Source organism: Chiloscyllium plagiosum, chromosome 10 (assembly GCF_004010195.1).
Source record: "Chiloscyllium plagiosum isolate BGI_BamShark_2017 chromosome 10, ASM401019v2, whole genome shotgun sequence".
NCBI lineage: Eukaryota > Metazoa > Chordata > Chondrichthyes > Orectolobiformes > Hemiscylliidae > Chiloscyllium > Chiloscyllium plagiosum.
This window is the reverse complement of record NC_057719.1, coordinates 57,446,676-57,455,031: the sequence shown is the minus strand read 5'-3', so window position 1 is coordinate 57,455,031 and position 8,356 is coordinate 57,446,676.

Sequence of the window (8,356 nt, the reverse complement as noted above, 5' to 3'; positions counted from 1 at the left end):
CAGTGAATTTGCACATGTAACTAAACTGTATAACATGCAATACTTACCTGAATATTCATCCCCTCCAATTCTCTCTAGGTTCAAAATGGTCAAAGCACAATTGCCTAGAGTTCACTCACTATTACGACTGCCAAAGCCATTTTAGGCATATTTTCTTATTTGTTTTTTCAACAGCCTCAGTCACCTTCTAACTTTCTTTTTCCATTCAATTTTTCCCATTTAGACTTGTAATTTTTACATTTAAGTCTGACTTTGGCAGGTTTGTAACCTAATTTAAACTGTTTCTGTGGCTCATGATATCCCTGGTTATAGATGCGTTTCATGGGCTTCAGCCATGCTCAAACTGAGCTTCAAGTGCTTCATTTGCTTCCAGCTTTCAAAGTCTGCACTTTTTTAAGCAAAGTACTCCCTTGCCCATCAGGCATTTTAACCTTATTCATAGACCCCCTAACATCTGTTCACTCACCAGCTAAACCATGACTTGGGACGACTGCTATATCTGTAACTGTCTCAGTATGATTAATTGCATGGAGTCCCCAGCTCATACACATTGTTGCATGTCCTTTACTAGGTCTGAAATGTTTTTGACCATCAACTGTAGATTATGCCTTGTAGAATTTCTCCACAAAGATCTCTTCTGTATGGTTCTCTGTTCAGCTCTTTCAGTTGCTCGAACAGCCTTTTAAAGCTATGTCTGAAGAATATTCAGATCTTAGTAGCTGCCAATGTTTTGTATGCTGAAGCTGAATACAGTCTGTAATATTTGCCACCATGTTGTCAGATGAATCCTCATCACAGCTCACCATGACATAAAGTCTATCAGATAGATTTGTTGCCACCACCCTCTTTCCTGGTAGGAATCAGCAGGGTCTGCTTGGTCTAGTGTGCAAGAGGAAAGCCACCTGCCATTCAAACAAGAATATCTTACCTTAAATAATTACATGCTAGCAAATAGGTACAAGTTACACTATCTATCTTCCAATAGCTGGAATCGTACAGGAGTCTGAGTGACGTGGGCTACGGCAAAATTTGTGGTAGAAGCAGATGAGAAGAACAGCAAGGCTAATCTTGACATCAGGAGCATCTCACTCCATCTTTTATGCTTATGGCAAGCAGTGTGGCCGGTTTCTTGCTAGGCTGCACCAAGTTGCCATTTAAAGGGGGTTATTGTTTGTTAAAGCCTTATTAATTGCCCAATATCTGTCATTAATACCCAGTTTCCTAACTTACCAAATGTAACAAAAAGCTAGACAAAGAAAACTTGACATGGATATCAGAGCTGGCAAATTCAGTTCACATTGTGCTTGGAAGGATGTCTATTTGGACATGGGGCATCGACATCTCAGAGCACACTCCTTGTGCACTGCCACACACACCTCACATCTACAAACATTGGCATCAGATATGATAAGACCAGCTTCCAAAACAAGTCATGGCACATCTTGAATTCACCCACAGGGTGCTACTGCATTGCAATTCTCATTGCGATGCTGCTGCAAGAACACTGTGCACTCAGGGGACATGCACTGAGCTCATGGACTGGACCAGGCTTCATCTATGAACTCTTGCTCACTGCAACTGCATTCTCACCCTGAACCTACCTGGACACTCTCAGCATCCCTGTCTTTCATTGCCTTACTCTTTTGTTTGCCCGTCAATTTCATATTACTGCTGTCATGCCTTGACGTTTAGTGCAGATACAAAGGTAGGAAGCTTGTCATGGCAGGCCCCAGCCAAGTCAAGAGAGACAATCTATATTCAGGGGACCCAGTTACAATATGTCGTGAATAATGCAAGTCTGAAGGCAGAATATGGGATACTTGCCTTTATTAGTCAAGACGGGGGTGGAGTGGCAGTGTTAGTCAAGGACAGTATTATGGTTGCAGAAAGGAAGTTTGAGGATTCGTCAACTGAGGTAGTATGGGCTAAGATTAGAAACAAGAAAGGAGAGGTTACCCTGTTCGGAGTTTTCTATAGGCCTCCAAATAGTTCCAGAGATGCAGAAGAAAGGATGGCAAAGATGATCCTCGATAGATGCAAGAGTGACAGGGTAGTTGCTATGGGGGATTTTAACTTTCCAAATATTGACTGGGAATATCATAATACTGTCCTTGACTAACACTGCCACTCCACCCCCCCTATAGTTCAAGTACTTTAAATGGGTTAGTTTTCGTCCAATGTGTGCAGGAGGGTTTCCTGACATAGTATGTAGATAGGCCAACAAGGGGTGAGGCCAGATTAGATTTGATACTGGGTAATGAACCTGACCAGGTATAAGATTTGGAGGTAGGTGAGCACTTTGGTGATAGTGACCACAATTCGGTTATATTTACTTTAGTGATGGAAAAGGAAAGGTATACACTGCAGGGCGAGAGTTATAGCTGGGGGAAAGGCAATTATGATGTGATTAGGCAAGATTTAGGATGCATAGGATGGGGAAGGAAACTGCAGGGGATGGGCACAATTGAAATATGGAGCTTATTCAAGGAACAGCTACTGCGTGTCCTTGATATGCACTCGTCATGTAGGGAGGAGGGTGTCAAGCGTGGCTTACTAAGGAAGTTAAATCTCTTGTCAAGAGGAAGAAGAAGGCTTATGTTAGGATGAGATGTGATGGCTCAGTTAGGGCACTTGACAGTTACAAGTTAACCAGAAAAAACCTAAAGAGCTAAGAAGATCCAGGAGGGAACATGAGAAGTCGTTGGTGGATAGGATCAAGGAAAACCCTAAGGCTTTCTATAGGTGTATCAGGAATAAAAGAAAGATTATCACAATCAAGCATAGGAGTGGGAAGTTGTGCGTGGAATCAGAGGAGGTAGGGAAAGCACTAAATGAATACATTTTGTCAATATTCACAGTAGAAAAAGACAATATGGTTGACGAGAATACTGAGGTACAGGTGACTAGAAGAGCATAAAGAGGTGGTGTTAGCAATTCTGGAAAGTTTGAAAATAGATAAGTCCCCTGGGCCGGATTCTCTGGGAAGCCAGGGAGGAGATTGCCGTGCCTTTGGCTTTGATCTTTATGTCATCATTATCTACAGAAATAGTGCCAGAAGGCTGGAGGATAGCAAATGTTGCTCCCTTCTTCAAGGGGGCTGGGGTGTAGAGACAAACATGGTAATTATAGACCTGTGAGCCTTACTTTGGTTGTGGGTAAAGTGTTGGAAAGGGTTAGAAGAGATAGGATTTATAATCATCTGGAGAGGAATAAGTTGATCAGGATAGTCAACATGGTTTTGTGAAGGGTAGGTCATGCCTCACAAACCTTATTGAGTTCTTAAAGAAGGTGATGAAACAGGTGGATGTGGGTAAAGCAGTTGATGTGGTGTATATGGATTTCAGTAAGGCATTTGATAAGGTTCCCCATGGCAGGCTATTGCACAAAGTATGGAGGCATGAAATTGAGGGGGATTTAGCGTGTGGCTCAGAAATTGGCTAGCTGAAAGAAGACTGGTTGATGGGAATATTCATCTTGGAGTTCAGTTACTAGTGCAGTATTGCAAGGATCTGCTTTGCGTCCACTGTTGTTTGTCATTTTCACAAATGACCTGGATGAGTGCATAGAAGGATGGGTTAGTAAATTTGCAGATGACACTAAGGTCAGTAGAGTTGTGGGTAATGACAAAGGATGTTGTAGGTTACACAGATTAGCTGCAGTGCTGGGCTGAGAAGTGGCAAGTGGAGTTTAATGTGAAAAAGTGTGAGGTGATTCACTTTGGAAGGAGTAACAGGAATGCAGTGTACTGGGCTAATAGTAAGATTCTTGGTAGTGTAGATGAGCAGGGAGATCTCGGTGTCCAGGTACATAGGTCCTTGAAAGTTGCCACCCAGGTTGATAGGGTTGTTAAGAAGGCAGATGGTGTCTTAGCTTTTATTGGTAGAGGGATTGAATTTCAGAACCATGAGATCATGCTGTATCTGTACAAAACTCTGGTGCGGCCACATTTCGAGTATTGTGTACAGTTCTGGTCACCGCATTATAGGAAAGATGTGGAAGCTTTGGAAAGGGTTCAGAGTAGATTTACTGGGATGTCATCTGGTATGGAGGGAAGATCTTACGAGGAAAGGCTGAGGGACTTGAGGCTGTTTTCATTAGACAGAAGGTTGAGAGGTGACTGAATTGAGAGATATGATAATCAGAGGGTTAGATACGTTGGACAGTGAGAGCAATTTTCGTCGGATGGCAATGGCTAGCACAAGGGGACATAGCTTTAAATTGAGGGGTGATAGATATAGGACAAATGTCAAATGTAGTTTCTGTACTCAAAGAGTAGTAGTGGAACGCGCTGCCTGCAACAGTAGTAGACTCACCAACTTTATGGGCATTTAAATGGTCATTGGATAGACATATGGATGAGAATGGAATAGTATAGGCTCGATGGGCTTCAGATTGGTTCCACAGGTCAGCGCAACAGAGAAGGATCTGTACTGCGCTGTGATGTTCTATGTTCTAACATTGAATAGGGCTTAGAGTAGATGGATATTTCAAGACTGACACAGACGCAATGGGTTGAATGGACACTTTCTGTATTGTAAAAACTCTATGACTGCATGGTTTGGATATTGTCAGTCAGCCACTTGGTCATAGGGGGTGAAGAACTGAATGATGAGCAGCACATCACCTGTCATCAGTCTTTTTGCCCTGTCAAGGCTGTATTTCAACAGAAATGAGAGAGAGAGAGTGAGAGAGGTATTAAATAGAGATGTAATTGATGGCACAACAGACACAAAGGGGAGATGGGAGGTTTAGATTCCCAATTTAAACCTATCGCCCAATTCCTAAGGATCTGTATCCCCACCTACTCATGCATCTGTCCAGACATACCTTAAATGAATCTACCGTGCCTACCTCTACTGGCAATGAGTTCCAGGCACCTACCACCCCCTGTGTAAAGTACTTTCCGCATGTATTCCTCTTAAACATTTTTCCTCTCACCTTGAATGCATTACCTCTTGTTATTGAATCCCTCACCCTGGGAAAAAGCTTATCTCTATCCACCCTGTCTATACCCTTCATGATTTTGTAGACATTAATCAGGTCTCCCCTCAATCCACTTTTTTCTAATGAAAACAACCCTAACCTATTCAACCTCTCTTCATAGCTAGCACCATCCATACCAGGCAACATCCTCGTAAACCTTCTCTCCACCATCTCCAAAGAGTCCATATCCTTTTGTTAATGTAGTGATCAGAACTGTACACAGTATCACAGTATTCTAAATGCGGCCAAACCAAAGTCTTGTACATTTTTAACATGACCTGCCAGCTCTTAAACTCAACACCCCGTATGATGAAGGCAAGCATACCATATGCCTTCTTGACCACTCTATCCACCTGTGCAGCCACCTTCAGGGTACAATGGACCTGAACTCCCAGATGTCTCTGCTCATCGACTTTTCCATTTACAGTATATTTCGCTATAGAATTAGACCTTCCAAAATGCAAAACCTCACATTTTCACAGATTGCCACTTCTCCGGCCAACTCTCCAGTCTATCTATGTTCTCCTGTATTCTTTGACAGTCCCCTATGCTTTCTGTTACTCCACCAATCTATGTGTCATCTGCAAATTTACTGATCAGACCACTAATGCCCTCTTCCAGATCATTTATGGATATCACAAACAACAGTGGCCCCAGCACTGATCCCCGTGGAACACCACTGGTCACCTTTCTCCATTTTGAGAAATTCCCTTCAACTACTACACTCTGTTTCCTGTTGCTCAACCAGTTCTTTATCCACCTAGCTAGAACACCCTGCATACCATGTGACTTCACTTTCTCTATTAGTTTACCATGGGGAACCTTATCAAACACCTTACTAAAGTCCACGTATATGACATATACAGCCCTTCCTTCATCTATCAACTTGGTCACTTCCTCAAAGAACTCTATTAAGTTGGTAAGGCATGATCTCCCCCGCACAAAACCATGTTGCTTATCAATGATAAGCCCATTCTTTTCAAAATTTAAGTAACTTCTCCAGCAACATTCCCACCACTGACGTCAGGCTCACTGGTCTGTAGTTACCTGAAATATCCCTACTATCCTTCTTAAACAGGGAGACAACCTGTGTTTAAGGATGCTACAAAGATATCTGTCAGGGCTGCAGCTATTTCCTCTCTTGCCTCCCTCAGCAACCTGGGATAGATCCCATCCGGTCCTCGGGATTTGTCCAACTTAATATCCTTTAGCTTACCCAACACATCCTCCCTCCTTATGTTAATGTGATCCAGAGTAAACAAACTTCTATCTCTAATCTCACCCATTTTCTCAGTTTTGACACACAACCTTCCTTCCTTATCCTTTAGTGGACCAACCCTTTCTCTAGTTACTCTCTTGCGGGATTCTCCTTAATTCTGCTCGCTAAAGTTATTTCATGACCCCTTTTAGCCCACTTGATTCCTCCTTTAAGATTGGTCCTACTCTACCGATATTCTTGTTCTGTTCTTAGATTAAATTGCAATTAGATTAGATTAAATTCTCTACAGCGTGGAAACAGCCCTTCGGCCCAACTAGTCCACATCGACCCTCCAATGAGTAACCCACCCAGACCCATCCCTCCTAACTAATGCATATAACTCTATGGGCAATTTTGCATTACCAATTCACCTAAAGTGCACACCTTTGGACTGTGGGAGGAAACCGGAGCACCCGGAGGAAGTCCATGCAGACATGGGGAGAATGTGCAAACACCACACAGACAGGCATCCAAGGCTGGAGTCGAACCCGGGTCCCTGGCGCTGTGAGGCAGCAGTGAGGCACTGAGCCACTAAGTGTATCTCAGTCAATGTTGGGAAAATTAAAATCTCTCATCACCACCACCCTGTTGCCTCTACATCTTTCCATAATCTGTTTACCTATTTGTTCTTCTACCTCACGCTCCTGTAGTACAGCCCCAACAATGTAACTGCACTCTTCTTATTTCTCAGCTCTATCCATAATGCCTCACTTCTCAAGCCCTCCATAGCGTCCACCTTTAGCACAGCTGTGATATCATCCCTGACAGAATGCAACTCCTCCCCCCCTTTTACTTCCTTCCCTGTCCTGTCTGAAGCATCAATATCCTGGAATGTTTAGTTGCCAATCATACCCTTCCTTTAACCAAGTCTCTGTGATTGCAATAATGTCATACTCCCAGGCACCAATCCAAGCCCTAAGTTCATCTGCCTTACCCACTATATTCTTTGCATTAAAGCAGATGCACTTCAGACCACAAGTTCCTTTGCATTCATCTGCTCTCTGCCTGCTCTTCCCCTTCGTAATGCTAACTTCATGATCCTGTTCCTTAGTCTCTAGTTTCCACCTCACTGTCTACTAGTCTTCTCTTCAGGTTCCCAGCCCCCTGCTACATTAGTTTGAACCCTCCTCAACAGCAATAGCAAAAGCTTCCCCAAGGACATTAGTACCAGTCTGCTTCAGGTGGAGACCATCCAATTTGTAATAGTCACACCTTCACCAGATCTGGTCCCAATGTCCCACAAATCTGAACTGCTCCCTCCTACACCATCCCTCAAGCCACATGTGCATCCTGCCTATTCTTTCATTTCTACCTTGGCTAGCACTGGTAACAATCCTGAGATCACTGCCTTTGAGGTCCTTCTCTTTAACTTCACTCCTAGCTCCCTGAATTCTGCTTTCAGGACCTGTTTTTTAGTTATAAATCATTGGTGCCTATATGCACCACGACAATTGGCAGTTCACCCTCCCCCTTCAGAATGCTCTGCAGCCAATCGGTGACGTCCCTGACCCGAGCACCTGGGGGCAACATACCATCTGGGAGTCTCAGTTTTGGCCACAGAATCGCCTATCTACTCCCCTTACAACAGAATCCCCTATGACTATGGCCCTATGAGTCTTTTATCCATCCTTCTGAACAGCAGAACCCGCCACGGTGCCATGATCCTGGCAACTGCTGTTCTCCCCCTGGTGAGCCATCTCCCCCAACATTATTCAAAACGGCATACTTATTTTGTAGGGAGATGACCGCAGGGGACACCTGCACTGCCTTCCTACTCTTTCTCTGCCTTTTGGTCACACATTCACTGTCTCCCTCAACAATTCAAATCTCCGGTGTGACCAATTCACTAAACGTGCTATCCACGACCTTTCAGCATCGCGGATGCTCCACAGTGAGTCCATCTGCAGCTCCAGAGCTGTCATGTGGTCAAACAACAGCTGCAGCTGGACACACTTTTTGCAAGTGTAAGAGCCAGGGACGTCAGCCCTGAGTTCCCACATCAAACAAGAGTGCCAGGGGTATGAAGTCCCCTGGCATTGTAAGCCTTAGCTTTATCTCAACTAACTAAGACCAAACAATGCACTTAAATATATAAAAGAGAAAATCCTTACCATA